The 23,673-nt window shown below is 48.8% G+C and overlaps 1 protein-coding gene and 1 long non-coding RNA gene across 2 annotated transcripts in view; one reads left to right on the plus strand and one right to left on the minus strand.

Annotated features, from left to right (window-relative positions):
* The window catches only part of RAB30 (RAB30, member RAS oncogene family), a 45,873-nt gene extending 25,362 nt beyond the window's left edge, over positions 1-20,511 (minus strand). Inside the window, exon 1 of the mRNA XM_082219632.1 lies at positions 19,752-20,511. The gene's annotated coding sequence lies outside the window, so the exon portion shown is untranslated. The remainder of the gene's footprint in view (positions 1-19,751) is intronic.
* A 27-nt stretch (positions 20,512-20,538) lies between these two features.
* LOC309530681 lies at positions 20,539-22,985 on the plus strand. The gene is made up of 2 exons (XR_014218842.1): positions 20,539-21,418; positions 22,850-22,985. It is a non-coding gene; the product is annotated as an uncharacterized lncRNA (long non-coding RNA).
* The last annotated feature ends 688 nt before the right edge of the window (positions 22,986-23,673 follow it).

Here is a 23,673-nt window from a genome sequence, read left to right on the forward strand (position 1 = left end):
GCTATGGTGGTATGTCAAATCGTGTGGTGTAGGACCCCAGACACCAGCCCTACCCCAAATGTCCCCCCACACATGCCAGCCTGCCCCCTGTACTACCAACCTCCCCAGATTGAGCAGAAAAGTCTGAACGTTCCCCACAATCGGAAACTCAGCATAACACACCTGGCTTGAGAGCAGTACATGTGAAAAGGATCTAGGAGTCTTGGTTGACCACAAACTTGACATGAGCCAACAGTGTGACGCGGCAGCTAAAAAAGCCAATGCAATTCTGGGCTGCATCAATAGGAGTATAGCATCTAGATCAAGGGAAGTAATAGTGCCACTGTATTCTGCTCTGGTCAGACCACACCTGGAGTACTGTGTCCAGTTCTGGGCACCACAATTCAAGAAGGACACTGACAAACTGGAACGTGTCCAGAGGAGGGCAACCAAAATGGTCAAAGGCCTGGAAACGATGCCTTATGAGGAACGGCTAAGGGAGCTGGGCATGTTTAGCCTGGAGAAGAGGAGGTTAAGGGGTGATATGATAGCCATGTTCAAATATATAAAAGGATGTCACATAGAGGAGGGAGAAAGGTTGTTTTCTGCTGCTCCAGAGAAGCGGACACGGAGCAATGGATCCAAACTACAAGAAAGAAGATTCCACCTAAACATTAGGAAGAACTTCCTGACAGTAAGAGCTGTTTGACAGTGGAATTTGCTGCCAAGGAGTGTGGTGGAGTCTCCTACTTTGGAGGTCTTTAAGCAGAGGCTTGACAACCATATGTCAGGAGTGCTCTGATGGTGTTTCCTGCTTGGCAGGGGGTTGGACTCGATGGCCCTTGTGGTCTCTTCCAACTCTATGATTCTATGATTCTAGGGGTGCTGAGGTACGGAGAGGCTCATAAGTGCATCCAGCCCAATGTGCTTAGAATTCCCCTCCAGGCATTCTTGCTCAACAGGACCTCCCAGCCAACAGCTGGAAAGGAGCCTTAATTGTTAGCAGATATGCAGAGAAGCAAAGCCCTCTACGCACACATACATGTTCAAAGTGAATGTGTGAAGACAGCAGCGGAGTCAGGCACACATTACTCTCACAGAAGATACTGGCACATGGAATCGCGAAGGTCGGAAAGGAGCTTCCAAGTGCACTCAGATGAACATTCTTAGAAGACCCTTTCGGGCCGAGAAGGTTAGGAGTTTGCATGCAGGGCAGGGATGTTAGAAGGGACAATTGCATGTGTGCTCCCACGCCCCCCAGACAACACCCCCACCTACTTTTTAACCCGCCCATCAATCTTTCAAAACAGCCCTGCGAGGAAGGTCAGTTTTATCCCCAGACAGCAGACGAAAGAGAAGGGAGCGAGGCTTTCCTGTGGTGAATGAGTGAAGGAAAGGGATTTGTGGTCACTTCCTTTGAATTGAAATAAATGGCTGGATTTTCATTTCAAAGCCAAAGTTCCTTCCTGCAGACTTGCAATGCTAATAGATACAAAAACGAGGAAGAAAGAATAAGAACAAGAGGGGGCGGGGTGAGAGATTGGGAAGGTAAGAAAAATGGATTTTCCCCTTCTTCCAAGACATAAAAAATTGATGCCTCGATGGCAAAACCCAGCACATTACCAACCCTGTGGGTGCAAGTTGCATTTTATAGGCAGCAATATAGGGTGGCAGGTGTTAGCTCAGTGTCCTTGGTCTGATTATGTCGCTGGCTTCAAAAGGAGCAGACTCGGGCCCTTTAATTAGGATGCATGGCGGAGCTTATTTTACGCCTCTGCCCAGCGCAGAGCAAGCAAGCCTCCTCAAGCAGGACAACCCCCCTGGGGAATTTTTCTCCGCAGAGCTCTATTAAACGCACAGGTGTTAATGCAACTGCATTCTGGCACACAGGGAACGTGCAGCATTTCATGGCTCACACGCTGCTCTTGGAAGCGGAAATCAAGGCTGGCATCAACGTCTAATCCCAGCTCTGCTACAGACCATAAGTTTTAAGGGACTTGGAAGGAGTCCTTCTGATAAAAAATGGGGGGAAAACAGGCACTGCCTTGGAGATAGATACCACAATCTCTCTTTGGTAAAAAAAAATAAAAATGGTTTTGTGGGTTTAGGAATCTGGGAGAGAGCATGCTTTGCTGGTTCAGATACACAGTCCACCTAAACCAGCATTTTGTTTTCAGCCGAGCTACTGGTCAGAGTCCCCGACAGCTGTAGTGACAAGTAGGGCCTGCAACAAAATGTTGCAGCGCTCCTGTGCAGCACTCCAGCCAACCAGCTGTGCCTGATATCAGTCCCTTGCACCTTCTTGCAACCTGTAGGGTGCACTGGCACCGATGCCTGCCTTCAGCTTACCTGCTGGCGGCAACAGCAGCACACAGCCATTCTGATTTCCCACAATGCCACGGGCATAGTGTTGCTCTGGGGCATTGTGGGAATTTGAATCCTGCCTGCTGGCCAGGTGCTTCTCTTTCCCCTCTTCACGCCCATCGCTTCTGCTGGCAAAATCTGAGAGGCAGGCAGGGCTGCCAACCTGTCAATGGCCTGACTTCACAACGGCGCACGGTTTGAAATCAGCTGAGCTTAGGGCATAATGGGAAATGTAAACAGAGGCCTGCTGCCGCCAGGTGAGGCAAAGGCCAGGCAGCCCAATAGTGGGACACTTTAGCAAGGAGGTTCTGGAAACCTGAATCGAGACCCAGGAACATGCCCCGAGAGGAGGCAGAGAGGGACTGTTGGTATCTGTCTCAAGAGACAACAGAGTGTGCCTCTGGGGGTGACGTCAAACTGCTGTATTAGCAGCACCCAAGTGACCTCCCTGGGGCACAAGCCTGGGCAGTGCGTATGGAAGTCCTGGGCTGCCCAGACGACAAGACCCCCCTCTCGACCTTGGTCCAAAGGAAAGCAAAGCAAGACGTTTGGCACCAGCTTGGCTGCAGGAGTTGCTGGGAGGAGGCGTACAAGATGCCATCCGACCATCTTATGGACTCCACCGCATTTGTGTAGGGTTTAGAATCATAGAATCATAGAATCACAGAGTTGGAAGCGACCACAAGGGCCATCGAGTCCAACCCCCTGCCAAGCAGGAAACACCATCAGAGCACTCCTTGGCCTTTACTTTTACCAAAGATATCCCGCACAGCGGTGGAGGTTTAGGGTCAGAGTTTCCCTTCTCTAAAATGGGCTCCCTTGCCAGGTGGGCAAGCTGCATCTGCCCCCCCCCCCACTTCCTTATACAGGATGTGCAGAAACTGTCTTTTTAAAAAATATATTTTTATAAGGAATTTCAACATAGGAATTTATCAAAAAAAATATCACCCTCCTCTTCGCCCCTCCTTTATTTCCTCCCCCTCCCCAAAGAAAGAAAGGCCCACCCCCACCCCAGACTTCCCTCAGCTCCTCTTTCTGATTTCTCAACACGTATTGTTCTCTGCATATTATAAAAATGTATAAATCCTTGATTTATCTATCTATACATTGCCAATAAAGAAAAATTTGTGAATGTTTATTCAAAACCTGCCAAGGAGTCCAGTTCATTTTGTTGTTTCTTTAAATACTTTGTAAAAGGTTCCCATTCTTCTTTGAAGTCACAGTTGTCCTTACCACGTAGTTTGTGTGTCAGTTTCGCCAATTCCGCATAGTCCATCACTTTCTCTTGCCACAGTTTGCAGAAACTGTCTTGTTGACCATTGGACCCACTACTGATCTCATCTGCTCCATCCACCGGAGCCTGTCTTCACAAGCAAGGAAAGCCCCTAACTCACTAAGAGTTTGAGACCCTTTGGCTACCCTCACCTGGTTTAGCTGGGGTCTAAACCACAGAGCCTAGGACTTGCCGATCAGAAAGTCGGTGGTTCGAATCCCCGCGACGGGATGAGCTCCCATTGTTTGGTCCCTGCTCCTGCCAACCTAGCAGTTCGAAAGCACATCAAAGTGCAAGTAGATAAATAGGTACTGCTCCGGTGGGAAGGTAAACGGCGTTTCCATGCGCTGCTCTGGTTTGCCAGAAGCGGTTTAGTCATGCTAGCCACATGACCCAGAAAAACTGTCTGCAGACAAACGGCGGCTCCCTCGGTCAGTAAAGCGAGATGAGCACCGCAACCCCAGAGTCGTCCGCGACTGGACTTAACAGTCAGGGTTCCTTTACCTTTTTTGGAAGCTGTTCCTGGGGTACGGCCGCTGTCACACGCTGACAGCTTCCAGGAGCCGCAAGAGAGAGCTGTGTGCAGCATGGGGACCGGGCAAACTACCCCAGAAGGAGCACGACGTGTCCCCCATCAGGGGTACTGCCCCTCCTCTAACACCCCATTGCCAGGCAGAGAGGGATAAGACATCAATAAACGAATAAAATCTGGCCTCATGCTGAAAGGTGATCCTCAAGGCTCTAAACCTCTTCTTCTTAAATAGTTACACACACGCGCACACGCGCGCGCACACACACACACACACGCACACACACACACACAGGCTTCTCTTCTTTCTCCTGGACTTCATGCAGAACTGCTTGAAATTCAATAGCTACAGCCTGTCCCGGAAAGGAAAAAAATAGGGGGGGGGGGAATCTTCCACAGATGCACAGAAACATGTAATAAACTGTCTTGTGCTTTCATGGCATGTGAAAACCCCGAGGCTGAAAAGATTGTGCTGAAATGAGGTTTCAAAGCCGTAATGGGACAATATTGCTGAATAATCAGAAGAGGCTTACAAGAACCCACAGTGCTAGAAGCATGTGAATGGAAAACCAATTTTTCTTTTTAAAAAAATAAAAATAAACCCACACACCAGGCTGCAAGATCCTATTCCTTCTACTAGAAACCAGAGTTGTGCTTCCCAAGCTAGGCAGCACATAAGGGAGAATATTTCTTTTCAGAATTTGTTGGCCTCCCCTTTGGAGGTACCGCTCACAACAAAGTGACCTAAAGTGACTTTACAAACACAACTGTCAACACTAATGCCAACTACAATACAGATGAAAAATAAAACCCAAGAACCATATCTATACAAATAAAAGACACGTCCCACAGAACCTGCACCCGCCCCAGCTAAAGCCCCCTTGAGTCTCCATCTGGGGAAAAAGGAGGATATAAATATACTAGTAACAACCTTGACAGTAGAAAATCAGGGGACAAAGGTTCCCCAACAACACCTTGCCAAAAGTGCTTATTATGTGTTGCATGTTATTACAAACTGTATTTATGAAAAGTGTTTTAAATGTTTGAATTTTATTTGAGTTATGGAGAGCCATCTCCAGTCACAGGATAGCTGTCGAAATGAATCAGCAGGATGAACTCACATCCTTTTATTTCAGTGGGTCTACTTTGAGCTGAATTTACGTTTAACACAACCCTATGAACGTGCAGTGTTTATCATTCCCATTATTAGCAGAATTTATATCCTGCCTCTGCTCCCAAAGCAGCTCATGTTTTACTAAATCACCATACTGCAAACTGCCTTTTGCGGCCTCTGGAACAATGGGAAGCATATAAATTTCTTAAATAAATACAGCCCGCCACCCCCACCCCACAAAACAAAACCCTAGAGCTGGGTGAAGCTTGCTGCTTGTTAGCTTTTCTCCCACGTCCTCCCTGCTCCTCGGCCCATTTCTTGATTTCCCTCTTTGTGCTGGAAACACAATCACTCTCCGCTCCCCATCTTTCGCCTGCCGCTCAAGGGGCAGGAGACCGGCCCACCGATATATTCCACACGGAGCAGAACCACGTGACAGCTCCTGCAGCAGCTAAATTGCAACCCCAGAGAACAGAGAATCAAAGATCCGGCCAGAGAGCTGCCACTCCGGCCCCCGCCAGAACCAGGCAGCCCTGCGCACGCCCGGCCTCTCCCAGCTGGCTGCCTCGCGCATCAAAATTGAGAGCTGTCAACTTCCATTGGCAGGATGGGTTTAGGGGGAGAGAATAAATGGGCAGGATGAGACACATGTGGAATCCCAATTCTTACACACACACACACACACACACACCTAGTTGCTTCTGTTCCTTCAAACCTTTGCCAGGCAAAAACTACCTACTTAACTTATTTTATATCCCCCACCTTGCCTCCCAGAAAGCGGTCCAGGAAGGCAAACACACAAACGCTGCCCTGGACTCCTCTGGGAGGAAGGGCACAGTATAAATTCAATTATTAAAAACCATTTAAAACAGGGGTGGGCAACCTAAGGCCCGTGGGCCGGATGCGGCCCAATCGCCTTCTCAATCCGGCCCACGGACGGTCCGGGAATCAGCGTGTTTTTACAGGAGTAGAATGTGTCCTTTTATTTAAAATGCATCTCTGGGTTATTTGTGGGGCCTGCCTGGTGTTCTTACATGAGTAGAATGTTTGCTTTTATTTAAAATGCATCTCTGGGTTATTTGTGGGGCATAGGAATTTGTTCATTATTTTTTCCCCCCAAAATATAGTCCGGCCCACCACATGGTCTGAGGGATGGTGGAGCGGCCCACGGCTGAAAAAGGTTGCTGACCCCTGGTTTAAAACATCCAAAAACAATTCCAAGGCAGCTGCAGACTGGGATAAATCTCGACCGAAAAGGCTTGTGGTAAAGAGGAAGGTCTTTAGTAGGGCACCGAAACAGCAGCAGAGACGGCGCCTGGCTAATATTCAAGGGGAGCGGAATTTCAAAGGGTAGATATCACAACACTAAAGGTCCTCTAGGTAAGATGGTACCTGAGGGAGCCCTCATCTGCAGGGTGCAGTGATCAATGTGATGTATGAGATGGTCTTTCAGGTATCCTGGTCCCAAACATAGGGATTTATATGCCAAAACCAGCACCCTAAACTTAGCCTGGCAGCTAATTGGCAGCCAGACTTCTTCCGATTTTGAGCCTACAAAGCTGTCTCAAACTGCTAGTCCATCTAGCTCTACACTGCCTCTGCACTGATTGTAGCTGTACACGCTCTATAGAAGTGACTAGATTTTTTTATATTAAAAATCATTATACAGTGGTGCCTCGCAAGACGAAAAGAATCCGTTCTGTGATTCTCTTCGTCTAGCGGTTTTTTCGTCTTGCAAAGCAAGCCCATTGACGGATTAGCGGATTAGCGGCTTTTAGCGGCTTATCGGATCAGCTGATAAGCGGCCTAGCGGCTTAGAAAAAGGGGGGGAAGGAGGAAAAAAACCGCAGGAACTCGCAAGACATTTTCATCTTGCGAAGCAAGCCCATAGGAGATTCATTTTGCGAAGCACCTCCAAAACTCTTTCGTCTAGCGAGTTTTCCGTCTTGCGAGGCATTCGTCTTGCGGGGCACCACTGTACTATCATCATGAGCTTATTTAAACCTGGATCATGATGGACAACATCATCTTAGGTTGACCAGTTTCTGACTCTGCCCTCAAGCATTACCAACTGGGGTTTAAGCATTTGTACAGCATCAGCGCAATGCCATTATCTGGCTAATTAAAAGGTCACTAAATCATGCGCAAGCTTTTGAGTTCTCCAGAACTCTTCACCAAGATGGGAGAGGATAGATATCTATTGCGCCATGCAAATACGATACATGCCAGCTAGTCTGGCAGGTAGTCACTTGTGCCATCGTGTAAATATGATAGGCATAAAGGTAAAAGGACCCCTGACCATTAGGTCCAGTCATGACCGACTCTCGGGTTGCGGCACTCATCTCAGTTTATTGGCTGAGGGAGCCGGGGTACAGCTTCCGGGCCATGTGGCCAGCAGGACTAAGCCGCTTCTGGCGAACCAGAGCAGCGCATGGAAACGCCATTTACCTTCCCGCTGGAGCGGTACCTATTTATCTCTTGCACTTTGACGTGCTTTCGAACTGCTAGGTGGCAGGATCAGAGACCGAGCAATGGGAGCTCACCCCGTCACAGGGATTCGAACCGCCGACCTTCTGATCGGCAAGTCCTAGGCTCTGTGGTTTAACCCACAGCGCCACCCACGTCCCACATGATAGGCATACAAGCACTAACAAACTTCTCTTCCCCTGCTTTCCCCCCTTTGTTTACTGCCTAGCCTGATGAAGACATAGCTGTCAACCTTCCCTTTTTTTGTGGGAAATTCCCTTATTCCAGGCTGTTTCCCCGCTGCTTCCTGCTGCTATCCCGGATTGTTAGATATTCCTGTAGACTGTCCCCGGGACAGGTGAGGCTGCTGATCCATTATTTTCAAGGCTGCTGGTCCCTTATTTTCAAATCTGAAAGTTGACAGCTATGCGAAGAGTTCTGGAGAACTCAAAAGCTTGCACATAATTTTGTGAATATTCAGCTGATCAAAGTATTGCAATACTATGGTCATTTTTCTTTTGGGCCAATCTGGCTTCCTTTGCTTTTTAACTGGGATTTCCACATCACAAGCTGTTCCTGGCCCAGCCAATGGGGATGGTAAGAGTTGTTAATGACTCAAGGCAAATGGTTCTATCAGGAGAGGGAAGTTTCTTAATGACATCCATTTAGATGGACACTTATCAGATGGCTGGTTCATTAGGAAGTGGATTGGGTCTGATGGGTGCGAGACGGCTCCCTGGGGGCATGTCTGCTATTTCCTGGCCTGTAAGTAATAGGCAAGTTCATGTACCATATCTTGGAGCCAGTTTTCACTGACAGATAGCGGATGTGCCAAAAACAAAAAGTAAACAAAACCAGGTCTTCCAATTGATAAGGTGCCCAGCTGCAGCTCTGCTGTATTCAACAGAGGTGCAGTTAGGCCTCCTGGTTCTGCTGCCAAAAAAACGTTTCACAGGGCACTCAAGCAATTCATGACAAGGAACCACAACTGTTAAAAGTGTGACCTCCCTCACCTGTTCTGTTTGAAAAAGCACAGCGGGGGACAACCATGTACGAACAGCACAGCCTTACTCAACAGATTTGCTCTGCTGAAGCGTGGTCGCAATTGCTGACTGCAAGCAGCACAAAAAGTTTGGGTTCTTTAAAAAGTTTATTTAAAAAGAAGAAGAAGCAGGGAGGCCACAGGAACAGCATGGCGGAAGGAGAAGAAAATGAATTCAATCTCAAATGCCATCAGGAGGACCCAATACTGTACATGCATTTCCCTGTTGCAGACTTAACTGCAATGGTGGACCGACTGTGATTATCAGTTAAAAGCAGTTGGCTAGTTCAGATGACAACCATGAGCTAGGTTAAGAACTTTGGGAACTTAAAAAAGAAAGGTCACTTGATAGCTGGACAGTCCACATATATGTTGGCCAATTCCAGCCTCTTTTTCTTAATGGTGACTAATTCTGCTCAGAATGTACAGGAAAAAGCTTTTTGGTTCCTGAAATTCATTCCGATTGTGCAGGTAAAATATAACTGATAGAATTCTACAGGATGTGGTGTTAGTGTGTGAAATCAGCCAAGATCCAGTGATCCCCAGGCATGCATCTCCAGATGGTGGAGATGTCAGGCACCATCCTGGTGCCCGGGCATCTTCACTTGGCTGCAAGTGGGCGACAGCCAGGGCGCAAAATGCACCTGGCACGTGGCTAATTTCAAACACTGGCGTCAGTGAGCCATAGGATACCAAACAGCACACCACAGGCCATTTCACAAACTGCAGTTCCTGAGACACTCTGGGTACTGTGTCTCGTTCTAGATGCCACATATTTAGGAGGAGATTGACAAACTGGAGTGTGTTCAAAGGAGAGATACCAGAATGGTAAGGGGTGTGCAAACCAAGTCCTACAAAGCACAGCTGAAAGAGTACATTTAGCAGGGAGAAGAGAAGATTCAGGAGAGGCAAGATAGCTACCTCCAAATACCTAAAAGGATTCCACATAGAAGAGGAGGCAGATTTGCATTGTTGCTCCAGGGGGTAGGAGTGGAACCAATGGGTGTTAATTTCAGAGAACCACGTCTTCCATTCTAACCTTGCAAAATCTCCTCTTCTTCCTCTTAGAATCATAGAATCATAGAGTTGGAAGAGACCACAAGGGCCATCGAGTCCAACCCCCTGCCAAGCAGGAAACACCATCAGAGCACTCCTGACATATGGTTGTCAAGCCTCTGCTTAAAGACCTCCAAAGTAGGAGACTCCACCACACTCCTTGGCAGCAAATTCCACTGTCAAACGGCTCTTACTGTCAGGAAGTTCTTCCTAATGTTTAGGTGGAATCTTCTTTCTTGTAGTTTGGATCCATTGCTCCGTGTCCGCTTCTCTGGAGCAGCAGAAAACAACCTTTCTCCCTCCTCTATGTGACATCCTTTTATATATTTGAACATGGCTATCATATCACCACTTAACCTCCTCTTCTCCAGGCTAAACATGCCCAGCTCCCTTAGCCGTTCCTCATAAGGCATCGTTTCCAGGCCTTTGACCATTTTGGTTGCCTTCCTCTGGACACGTTCCAGTTTGCTTACCCATCCTTGCCCTTTCTGTTTCCAGAGCATGTCAATCTGTTAGCGATGCCAGTGCACAAGAGGAAAGGAAGAGGCACAACTACAAAGGGGTGGGCAGACCATCCCAAACACCTTGACGGGCCTGATCTGGCCCAAGGGTTGCAGGTTCCCTACCCCTGACCCACAGGATGGGAGAACTACCAGAAAGACTCTTCCTATTTTGAATGACCAGGGATAGCTCAGTTGGTGAATAACGCCAAGCTTGTTAGGGAGAAATGGTGTCTAAAGAAAGTGTTAAAGCAGAAAGCTCAGCTATTAGAACTGCAGGCGTTGCTACAAATAAAACTAAAGTGTTCACTTCGTGTCAACACAGTTGCGCCACTAACTGCACTGCTTATTTACTACAGGATGAAATTTCATGAACTGTTGAGAAGGATGGGAGGAAAAAATGAACTCAGGGCACCCTTTCCTATGCTAATGCAAAAAATATGTCGCTCTGCAAGTACTTTGTCCTTTGTTCTCTGCTTCAGATGATTTCCCAAGGCACTCAACACAACTAATCATAAAGTTCATCATATTTAAAGGCCCCTTGAAAGAAGCAATGGTTAACCACTGCACCAAGATTTTACACGCATGCCCCACACTAAGGGCTCCGCTCGCTAGCCCCACCTACCCCTTTGCCCAACCAACACCCCCCCCATCATAGCTGTCAACGTTTCCCATTTTTTAAGGGAAATTCCCTTATTCCGAATAGGATTCCTCGCAAGAAAAGGGAAAAGTTGACAACTATGCCCCCAATACGCATCACCCACTCCCTCACGAACATACCATTTCTCTCCCATCTGAGGCAAATTCCATCAGTGACTCACAAACTTGCTACATCCAATTACAGTGCTTCGCTTGGAAGTGCCTTTAAACACAGTTCACCAAGTGCAATCAGCTCAAACGGTGTCTGCCGCGTAGGAGCAAAACTGTTGGCATCTTCAGAAACAAACTTGCAGCCAACGCTTGTGTTGAGCTCTAAAGCCCCAGGTCCTTTCAGGTCATGTGTGGGGAAGCTTTGGCCCGCCAGATGTTGCCGGACTCCCATCATCCCAAGCCATCGGCCATGCTTGCAGGGGCTGATGGGAACTGTAGCTCAACAACCTCTGGAGGGTGAAATGTTTAGGCGGGTATATCAAGGACAGATTGCACACATTTTAAACTAAGCCTGGAGGTCAATACGGCCCTTATAACTAGCAATAGGATTTGAAGCAGGTTGTGTATGGACTGCATTTTGGCATTCCTTACAGCACATTCTTGAAGACTACTTATCTCCTCTTGAAAACATGACTGTGCTCAGACTTCCCTGATCCCCTGGATTCTGTGCCTCTGCGTTTCCAATGTTCTCCTGACGTTTTTAATGATTTTATGCTATTTCTATAGTTTATATGTACACTGCTTAGAGTCTTTCCCTCCTAGTATTAAGCAGACCAAACGTTTTCTCAGACAAGTGAATAAATAGGGGTGGGACTATCCTGCTCAGGTCCTCACCAGACAGCCTACGGCCTTCCCTAACCTAGCTGAGCCATAAATACTCCCAGGTCACGGCTGCGGTGTTGCCTGTGCCAATGGCCTATTTTAAGCCATGCCTGTCTGGCTGACCATCTCCGTGCAGCTGCCTCCTGCTCACTTCAGGACACTGCAGCATAGACCCCAAACCATGAAAGTTCTGCATGAACCTCAGGCCAACAGCTCCAATGCCAGCCATGTCACCCCAAAATCCAGCAGGTGCTCGTGTTAGTTCCTGCTGCTGAAGCCTACAACCCAGTGCTGGCAGTGAGTGACAAAATTAGACCTTACATATAGCTTAACTTTCCCATTATGCCACTTGAACAAAACAGGCAGTCCGCAACCCCTGTTTCAGTTAAAATTACATAGGCTTGTCAACAAGGTACAGTTACTGCAAAGGGATCGTTTCGCCATTTAAATCATCGCACTAAAAGGAGGCAGCACAACAAAGAAGACTCCTTATTCTTCAAGAAAGGCCACCGCAGAATCCTCCAGGGTGCTGCTAATTCCCACATTTATTTCCAAACTGCTTGTCTGTTAATTTGCTTACAGTGTGAGTAGTTGATGTGTTAGTCAGGTACAGAAGCCTACAGGGCTAGAATCTCTGGCTTCACGTGCAGGGGCTTATATCAGCCTGGATAGCTCAGTTGGTAAGAGCGTGGTGCTGATAACGCCAAGGTTGCAAGTTCAATCCCTGTATGGGACAACTGCATTGCAGGGGGTTGGACTAGATGATCTGTCGCAACTCTATGATATAGATCAACATACAGCTTCCACCCTACCCAACAATCATCTCAGAAGATGAAGCAAGCCTTAGAACTGCCGGGAAACAGATGTAGTTCAGCAGTAGAACATCTACATTGCATGCAGAAAGGCCTCAGACACAGTCCCCAGCATCTCCAGGAACAAGCTGGAAGAGATCCCTGCCTGAAACTCTGGAGATCTGCTGACGGTTAGTGCTGTAAAGGTAAAGGGACCCCTGACCATTAGGTCCAGTCGTGGCCAACTATGGGGTTGCGGCGCTCATCTCGCTTTATTGGCCGAGGGAGCCAGCGTACAGCTTCCGGGCCATGTGGCCAGCATGACTAAGCTGCTTCTGGCGAACCAGAGCAGCGCACGGAAACGCCGTTTACCTTCCCGCCGGAGCAGTACCTATTTATCTACTTGCACTTTGACGTGCTTTCAAACTGCTAGATTGGCAGCAGGAGAGACCGAGCAACGGGAGCTCACCCTGTCGCGGGGATTCGAACCGCCGACCTTCTGATCGGCAAGTCCTAGGCTCTGTGGTTTAACCCACAGCGCCACCCGCGTCTCACAGTTAGTGCTGTAGACGACACTAATCTAGATGGACCAATGGTGTGATTGCTACCTACGTTCCACCAACCCAGCAGGCAGCTGTATAGGAAAGGGCCTCCCCGGTCTAAACCTAGCTGGCCAAACAGTTCCATATCATAAACATTCTAGTTTCACTGAAAGTGAATTCAGTCCTGGATCTCCTGGCTGCTTTTTAATCAGGGCTAGCCATCTTATTTTGCACATAAGATGATAAGAACCGATTTAAAAAATAAAAAAAACTTTTATTCCCCAGTCTCATAACCAAAAATCAATATGCTAGTACTGTGCAGGGAAGAAGAAAAATAACACATTTAGATGCCTAGGCAACTCAGTTTCTGGGATATGTTTTAAACGCAAAGTATAAACATATTTGCTCTATGACTTGCATGTATTTTTTGCTGGCTACAGTTACATACCCTCCAACATTTCTTTGATGAACATAGGGACGTCCTATTTCATAATCATCATCATACCCCGTCCATCTGACTGGGTTGCCCCAGCCAATCTGGGCGGCCTCCAACACGTATAAAAACAAAATAAAATATTAAACATTAAAAAACTTTCCTATACAGATGTCTTCTAAAGGTTGTATGTATAATTACTTATCTCCTTGGCTTGGTGATTCCCTAACACCATACCCTCCAATATTTCTTTGACGAAAATAGGGACGTTCTAAGGAAAAGTGGGACCTTTCAGAATCAAATCGGAAACTAGGACAGCTTCTGTAAATCCGGGTCTGTCCTGGGGAAATAGGGACACTTGGAGGGTCTGTAGTTATAGCTCTCTCTACCTTTAGGAATTGCAAAGGTCCTCACCCCACCCCACCCATTCTTTATAACATATTTTGCTTCAAATGCTTTAAAGCAGGCATAGGCAAACTCAGCCCCCCAGATGTTTTGGGACTACAACTCCCATCATCCCTAGCTAACAGGACCAGTGGTCAGAGATGATGGGAGTTGTAGTCCTAAAACATCTGGAGGGCCGAGTTTGCCTATGCCTGCTTTAAAGGCCCTCCAAAAAGAGCAATTACTGCCATACTAATTATTTAATGGTAGAAAATAAAAGACTACTAGGCTGTTCCACAAATAATTAAATCAGGCAATCTGAGTCTGGTCTTTGAGATGTCAGGGTGGGCATGCTGGTTTGAATCCCAGTGAGTCAGCTCAATTGACTTCTGAAGCAGCTTGGAAAGGGTCCATTCTGCAAATCGGCTGTCCACTTGAAATCACTGAGATGGCCCTAAGATAAAGGAGATCACCAGCAATCCCATGTCTCTGACCAAGCTCTATGAGCTTGCAATAAACAGCAGGCCCAGATGGAGAAGCACATCTACACCCCAAAGTGCCATTCAATGGGGCCCAAATGAGCATCCAGAAGTATCTCCACGGCAGCTGCACTTGCAAAAGCTTATTTCCGCACAGGCTCTTCTTCTCTACAGAATCTAAGTGGGTGGATTTTCCACTTGGAATAAAGCACTACCTACAGCAACACAGTGCTTTGCTTAACTTTGCAGTCCAGTCCAAAGGCTGTTTGGAACAAACGGGCATTGGACTAGACTGCAAAGCTCAGAAAAGTGCTACAGTGGGTGGGTGACAACACCATTATTAAAATTAAGTTTGCATGCTTATACTTGGGGTAAATCACTTTGAACTTGGTGGGGCCAAAAGTGATTTGCCCCAATTACCGTATTTTTCGCTCTATAGGACGCACTTTTCCCCCCTCCAAAAATTAAGGGGAAATGTGTGTGCATCCTATGGAGCAAATGCAGGCTCCTTGGCTTCAGCGATAGCAACGTGAAGCCTCCGAAGCACAGAGGGAGCACTCCCTCCATGCTCCGGAGGCTTCAGGTTCCTTTTGCTGAAGCCAGGAGAGCAAGACTCTCCTGGCTTCAGCAGAGAGGGAGAGCTACGCAACGCCCCTTCAGCGAAGCGGGAGGAGAAATGGAAGGGGCTCCATTTCTCCTGCCGCTTCGCTGAAGGGGCGCTGAGCAGAGAGGGGAAGAATATTTTTTTTCCTTGCTCTCCCCCTCTAAAACAAGGTGCGTCCTATGGAGCGAAAAACACAGTAAGTGAGCACAGAACTGAAACTATGAAGAGTTGTTGTTATTGTTTACAATTTGTATTTTGGATAATGGCATTGTTACCCCACCCATCCCAAACCTTAGGAACAATGGTTAGTAGGGCATTTAAAAATAAAAACAGCAACAACAATGAACAAGCCCACAGTAACACAAATGACTTTAACAACTATATGAACAACATATGCTCCAAAAGCGCTATGTTTGGATTGGAGACTCCAACACGCCCTTTTCCCTAAAGTCCTTGCATAGTTTTCTCATAGCTCACATATCACCAGTTCACCAAGGAAGCCCCCAGCACAAACTTATCAGGCTGAACTTTCAAAGCTTGTCCTTCTGGGCCAAGGCAAACCGCTCCTAGAAAAACCTCTGCTTTTATAGCCAGTGCAGGAAACTGCATATTTCTTTACCCCCAACTTGCCAAGAAAAAGGGGTGGGGGTGGAGAAGATGAGGAGGGTAAAATAAAAGAAGCAATTTCAGGCACAAAAGAAATAAAGAAATCTATGGCAAGCAGAAGGGACCTGGGCTGTGGCTGCATTGTTGCTCTCCTTTGCCAACAATAAGAAAGGAAGGAAAAGAGATCAGATAAAATATAAATGCAAGGCGGTTCAGCTGAGGAATGTCGATCCTTCGGGAAGGGAATGGCCCTCACAAGATTAAAGAAAATGATATCAAATAGGATGTGCTGCAATATCAGCTTTTGTGGACATTGTGTCAGTGTTTACAAACGCGTTGATCTCAAGGAACAGGGGGTTTCATTGTTCATCCCGAACTCATGTCACGCAGGGCAATGCGATTCCAATGAAAGTTTGCCAGAGGACAAAACAGTGTCAGTTACACAAGGGAAGCGCAGGAACAAATCTATGCAGTAGCGGCGGAGGAGAGGCAGCTAGCCGGCCATATGGATTCAATTCGAGCCGTTCCCTTCCAGGGAAGGAACTCTGTACAGGAACCAACACAATGACGCCAGGCCTATAATCCACAAACCACTTAAGACAGATCACACTCACACTATCTGTCTCTCTCTCTCTCTCACTCACACACACACACACCAGTTTTTCTCCTCTGTATGTTTTTACTTGGACAAGCTGCTGAAATCAGTGGGATTTAACTTGGGATCCCACTGTTCTTCTACATAGTGCTTTCATCAATTGCATTAATTATAGGCGATGGGGAGGGAAGGGCCTCTTAATAAAAGCCACAAGCCCCACTGCCTAACTCTTTAGCCCTATAACACCCTCCCCAAAGGCATTGTAAACCCAGTAGCTATTGGGGTGGGGCACTGAATAGAAAGTCCTGCTGCTTGTCAATGAGCTTGCTTCCAACCACAGTCCAGAATACACCTAAACCATAGAACCACAGTACTGCAGAATTGGAAGGGACCCTGAGGGTCATCTAGCCCAACCCCCTGCACTGCAGGAATCGCCCAACATAAGGCTCAAACCCACAACCCTGAGATTAAAAGTCTCATGCTGAGCTATCCTTATCTGGGAGCAATCATAGGTTTGGGGGTGGATTTTATACTGCCAGAGTATATGTTTGCATAAGAAACATATACTCTGGCAACATATAACCCCCCCCAAAAAAAAACACCAACCCTATGATTGCTCTCAAATACATTGTGAGAGCGCAAGTTAGGATAAGGGCTCCAGAGCCAGTGTCAAGATGCAGCGTCCTGGGTAGCTCAGAGGGCCCCAGCAGGACGCCTTTGCTCCCAGCTGGGCAGCTGGATGTGGGGAGCTGCCATTTTAATTTCCCACATTGCCTATGACTGATGCTGCATCAGGAGCATTGTGGGAAATTCAAAATCAGCAGCCCAAATTGCCATGGCTGCCCGCCCCTGCCAGGGAAGCACTCCAGGTGAGGGGGGAGCTAATGACACATGAGGCGTTCCACCAGAGGGCACTATGCCAAGAGCTCCCTGAAACCTGGAGCCAGTTCTGCAGAATCCCATTGCAGCCAGCGCATTTCAAATGCACTGACGGGCTCAATCCGAAGCAGGTTTATTTGGAAATAAGCCCCTTCGGATTGCAATGGAACAACAGGTGATGGGGCTGATAGAGGTGCTACTCTCCCTGCACGTAGGCTGTAGAAAAGCCCTTCCCTAAGGAACAACGCTGTATGCAGGGAACGCAATGTTTTTAAAACTCCTTCCCAATGCATGGAGCATTTATCCGCCTGCGGCGCAGCATATTTCTGCCGGTGGTAGCACAGAATGTGCAGTCAGGAGTTCTTGCAAGTAAGAATAATAAACCCTCACAATCGCTATAATGTAGTAGGGCTGGGACTAAGACACTGATTTGTCATATGTTAAGCTGCTGGGCTGAGCAGACCTAACTCATTCTCCCTTACCCACACACAACTTCATACTGGGGGTGGGGGGAAGGTGACTTGCCTCTTCTAATCTCCTCCCCACACATTGGATTCTCAGTCCTCAAGAAGAGAAAGAGCTGTCATATTTGGTTTTGCAGATTCCCACACAGTCCGCAAAATTAATATTTGGGGGTGGGGGAGTGAGCAATGATGACCCTTCAACTAAAATTCAGCCTTATCAGAAACGCAAGTATTGCAACTTGTATGGCTTTTGACAAGACTGCACTCAATTCATCAGGGTGCCCAAACATCCGAAACACAGCTGCAAGCTATGCAAACTTGCTGAACTCAGTTACAGATAGGTAGCCGTGTTGGTCTGCCATAGTCAAAATAAAAAAATTCCTTCCAGTAGCACCTTAAAGACCAACTAAGTTAGTTCTTGGTATGAGCTTTCGTGTGCATGCACACTTCTTCAGATACACACTGAACTCAGTGATGCTTACTTCACAAGTTGACATTCAGAGGCTCAGGCTACATAGACCCACCTTTGCAAAACCGAGGATGGCTCCTGAAAAAAATGTAGAGGACCAATAGGAGTCTTTCAAACTATTTTAAGACGCCAGTCATCCCAGGAGAAAGAGCAGAACGGCCCAAGTCCTTGCTGTGTCAATGTTTGCTTTCCTCCTCGCCAATCAGGCATTTCTCCCGACATTCCCAGGGCCTTCCATCTCTCTGAGCATCTTGGCAGCATTCAGAACAGTGAGTGACTGATTCTGGTTGCCAAGAGAATAAAACTGGACCAGTACAGCCGCTTCCCTGACAATTTATGGCTTGCATATGGTCATTTGGAATTTGTCGTTAGTGTGTGGCCAAAGTTTTTACAGAGTTGAAAACACACACGCACACAGAGAGAGAGAGATTCCAAGCCTGTTAGCAACCATCATAAGGAAAAGCAGAAACAGGAGTAGGGAATGGGGTGGGCTTTTTTGGGAGGTGGGAATACTCATTGCAACATATTGGTTATGTAGCGGGATAGGATGCAGGCTTCCTCAGAAACAAGTCCCACCAAGCTGAATGAAACTTACTCCTTAGTAAGCATGCTTAGGATCTCAGCCTTACCATACATGCATGCAAAAGTACATCTTATAGACCAATCTTTTCAAATACTCTTGGTGGAAGCAAGTCCTATTTTATTCAACAGGATAAACTTCCAAGTGAGAGCAGGACTGCACCCTCCCTATGGGAAATTACAGTGTGATCCTATGCACTTTGCTCAGAAGTAAATTCCACTAAGTCCAAGGGTGCTTAGGACTGCAGCCTAAGCCCCATCAAACTCAGTGGAGCTTACTTCTGAGTAAATGTATCCAGGGCGTGGGGTTCCTGGAGGACTGTTATCTTTTCTCTATTTTAAACACCACTCGCCTACCCCTATGACTATTGCTTATGTCATCTTTTTTAAAAAAAAAGACGAGAGCCATTTCCAATAGTAAACATATCTGGCATTTAAACACACACACATATTTATATCCTCTACTGATCTTGCAAAACAAGGAGGCAGAAAGAGTGATGGGGAAGGAGCTGACTCAAGTCTTCGAAGCTTGCATTAAATCATCTCTTTCGCACCCAGTAATTGTTCAACGTGCCAAAGACTCTCCACCGCAGCCCCCCAAAACACGAACACACCCGGCTATGTTCAGTCAATGCCACAATTAGGTGCTTCAAGCGTCCCAGGCACTCACACCCCAACATCTGGTAAGGGGAAGAAAGAGGAGAGGCAGGCAGAAACACTGTCTGATAAGCATTCAGCAAGCAAGCCCGTCTCTGTAGGGATTCCGCACATGTAACCTTTCCTTTCCCAAAAAGAAAAGAAAAAAAGACAGGAGGAGGTGGATGGGGAAACACCGGGTTTGCAGACAACTCCAAGGCTTTGTTGCTGGGGCTCATCAATAATCTTCGGAGTTAGGAGGGCGGCTCATTATCATTATCACTTTGCTTTGGGCGATGTTGCATCCAAACAGCAGGGAGGGGAGAGAAACCAGGAGACAAAGCGTGTTTCCACCCCCCAACCCTTCCCCACGCCGCCGCCGATGCATACATCCACAACACGTTCCGGATTTTAGACAGACTAGCAAGATGATAGATATGAAGAAGGGAAAATAATGCTTTAAATAAAATTAAAAAAAGCATCGCGCAACTCACCTGGTTTGGGACGGCTGCTCCCTGCCCTTTACAAAGAACATAAGCCAAGAGGCCAGGTTGGAAACCAAGTCACTTAATTAGACATGAGCGGGGCAAAGCTTGCGAAGCAGTTCCCTTGGGATGCAAACTGTAGAAGGTCGTGTGTGTGCGCCGCTTCCTCCCCAACCAACCAAGCCACCCACTCCCGCCCCCTTTTGCTTGGGATTCAGTCACTGGTGCTGCTGCTGCTGCTCTGGTTGCTGGAAGCAGCAACAGCAGGGGGAGGGAGGAGGAGGCTGCACACCGATCTGGGTCTGGCACAATGAATTGCAGCGCAGAAGGACCGCCCCGCCCTTCAGCCGCTTTGCAATTACATCATCCTTCTGTGGCTCGGCAGGGGGCGGAGGCGGAGGGGGGGCGGGGCAAAGGAAAGACAGAGCCTTCCCATTGGCCCCTCCGGGCAGGCGTCCCTTGGGTCCCTGGGAAACGTAGTCCCGGGGCGCAGTTCCGCCCCGGGCTACTACAGTCGCGTCTGGTCGTTCGCGGCACTACAACTCCCGTGAAGCCCCGCGCGGCGCGGCCTCAGAAAGGAGCTGAGGGAGAAGAGGGAGGGGCTTAAGGCTTCGGGAGCCGAGCCCGCTCGCTCCCTCAGAGCGGCCATATTGGCGGCGGTGATGGTGATGGCGGCGGCGGCGGCGGCGGCAGTGCGGTTCTCGACGGGCGCCCTGCGGAGAGGAGGAGCGGCCCTAAGGAAGCCGGGTTTAAAGTGGCGGTGCGGTGGGAGAGGAGGGGGGTTGGGGAAGCGAGTGGGGGGGTGGGAATAAAGCGAACCGGAGCGCTTGAGGAGAGCTTTTCAACCTGAGGGGGGGGAGAAGCGACGGTGGGCGCGAGGAGGTCAAAAGTCCTCGGGTGCGTTTGGCGAGCCTCTCTCCCCTCCCCTCCCCTTCGTGATAAGTGACGGGGGGGGCGGCGTGTTGCCGTGGGAACCCCCGACCGGAGCGCGGCTGCGCCTTCCCCGCCCCTTCATAGGTGTCCCCAGACCGCAGCGTTCCGCGCTCTGCCGCGGGTGGCGCAGAGGTTAGAGCGCTCGTTGCGGGCGTCTCCGGGAGCCCCGCGTTCGGTTCCCGGGCGCCTCTCTCGGGCCGGGTTCCCCTAATGGCAGTTTGAACACCGAAGCAATCGGTTGCTGCGGCGCCAGTGCAGAGCGCAAGCCCTGAGCCATGAAATCCCATTGTGATTAGTGGCGCCTGCTACTTAACCTGGGCATGGATAGGAAGCTGCCCCAGACACTTACTTAGGTCCATCTAGCTCAGTGTTGTCTGCACTGGCTGGCAGCGGGCCAGGACTGAGCTTTCAGCCCTTGAATTTAATGGGATTTTACTTTTGAGTTGAGTGGCTTTGTTTGGGGTGGGTGGACTAGAGTTTCACTGAGTTTAGGGAATGACTAGGTTTTTATTTCTCTCCCTCTCCCCCAATGCAGCCTACAAACCCTCCTGCTTGCAAAACCATCACACTGCCTGGAAATCCTGCTTTTCGTAAAACTAGGAGAGCTGGTCCTAGTGGCATTTAGTACTGAGAATCTGTTCAGCTGGCGGCTGTAATATTACAGCAAAGTGATAAGAGCACTTACTTGCGTGCAGGGAGTCTCCAGGTTGAATCCCCAGGGGATCTGCTGACAGTGTAGACCAGTGTTTCCCAACCTTTTTTGGGCAAAGGCACACTTGTTTCATGAAAAAAATCTTGAGGCACACCACCATTACAGCCCCGTGACGTCAGCGCGCAGCGTCATGCCGGGAGGGACATGAATTGCTAGCAAATTACATAATCACCTCCTTGAGGGCTGGCTCATCTTCTCCGAAGGCAGAACCCCATTAATTAACAGCACAGACTCACACCATAGCCAAGACGAGGGGGAAAAACCTCAGTCATGCACAGTCATGCACATGTGGGGGCTAAATGAGGACGAAGACCGGGCAGAGAGCAGGGTTCAAATCACCCCACCTGGCCAGGACAATCCCTGGGTGCTCCCTTGGGCCACTCGCCTGACCCACCTCGCAGGGCTGTTGTTGCGAGGATAACATGGGGAGAACCACACGCGCCCCCGGGAGCTCCTTGGAGGAGAAAGCGGGCGATGAATGCAATGCACAAAATATATGAGAGGCGACCAGGTTTTGCAGGTGAGGGGCCCCCGCCAGCCTCCGCTTCCAACACCCGGCGCAACGACGCCGAAGTTTTCCCCCGGGCTCGGCTCGGGGAGCAGCGCTGCTCCCCCCGGCTCCCCTTCGCCCTCCCGGCTTTCTCTGCCGCCCACTGGGGACCCCCCTCACCTGCCAAGTCCGGAGCGCCGGTGGAAGTTGCATGCATGCATACAGGGCGCCGCGTTGCCATTGCATTGCACTGCACTCCATGCAACGCCTGCACGCATGCATTGCCTTGCACGCCTGCCAAGGGGTCTCCCCGCGGTCCGATGCGTCCCCTCCGGCGCGGATGCAGCATTGTAAAAATAAAAAACCCCCGACGCAGCCCTACCTGGGGGGCAGCCTCTGCCTCCGCCGCTCCGCCTCCGCGGGGATCCCCAGGCTCCATCCTGCCGCCCGATCTCCGCGGGGGCGCAGGCAGGCTGCGCGGGGTCTGCGCGGAAGAGCCCCTGCCCGCCCGGCCGCTGCGCTCATTCCATGGCCGGGAGAAGAGCGCTTCAAACAAAACGCCCGGCCCGCCAGGCCACGCTGGGAAACGTAGTTTGCGCACCCCGCGCGGGCGTGGAGCCCAAGGGCGAGGGGACTACGGATCCCGGCAGCCCCCGCGCCGGGGACGGAGGGGGAGAGGCCGGGTGCAGGGATGGAGGGACGGGTGGGCGAGCGAGTGAGTGAGTGGCAGCCGCCAAGCCTTGGCCGAGAGCCAGGAAGGGCCTCCCCGGAGGAGGAGGAGGAGGGAGGCGCAGAGCGGGAGGGAGGGAGGGAGGGAACCCCAGGGATCATCTAGTGACGGCGCCCCAATCGAAAATTTGACTTAAAAAAAAAATCTTTCAAATTTTTTAATTTTTCCCGCGGCACACCAGGCAACATCTCGCGGCACACTAGTGTGCCGCAGAACAGTGGTTGGGAAACACTGGACTGTAGACAGTGTTGAGCTGGAAGAACCAATATTGCAGTTCAGGGTAAGGCAGCTTCCTAATCTAGACAAATTCCCCGATAAAGTTGATGAAAGACAGCAGAATTATAATAGTTTTAACTTTGGGAATCCCTTCCCCCGCCCCGGCCCCACCCAAAATACCTACTACAGATTTCCCTTGTTTCCAAGCACTTTGTGGTCTACTCAAGATATATCTTACCAGTACAACTCTGTACATCTTTACTCAAAAGGTCCCACTGAGTTCAGTGGGGCTTACTTGCAGGTAAGTGGGTATAGGACAGCAGCTTTAAAAATAATTTTCTCCTTCTTGACAAGATCTCTGGGATCTTCTTTGAAAGGTGAGGTAGAAATCCCTGTAACAAATAAATCATACCTATGATAGATTAGATTGTGTTGGAATTTCAGAGCAATATCATGGAGCTCCATTGTGCTAGTTTGCATAGTCCTAAAATGGTGAGGTTTCAACGTTCCCGTTTTAATCTTCTACATATGCTATTATGCTAGTATCCTGCCTGTTTGTTTGTTCTAGAACAAACATTCCAGGTGGCTAAAAAGTTTATTTACAAAGCGTTATAAAAGCCTAGTGAAAACAGATACCACAACAGGGCAGTAGCTGAATGTATAACGACAAATTAACGATAAGGGTCATCCTCGTTTTGCATTCAGCAGAATCACATCTTTAACCATCAAGCCCTGAAGATATTCTCGCGTTGCAGGAAATAGATGACTCTTGGTCTCCCAAGTCTACGATTCTATGATATTGGTCTCATTCTGTGGGAATTGTTGGCTAAAAATGGAGCATCATTGACGG

The sequence above is a fragment of the Podarcis vaucheri genome (assembly GCF_965113315.1).
Source record: "Podarcis vaucheri genome assembly, chromosome: 4".
Lineage (NCBI taxonomy): Eukaryota > Metazoa > Chordata > Lepidosauria > Squamata > Lacertidae > Podarcis > Podarcis vaucheri.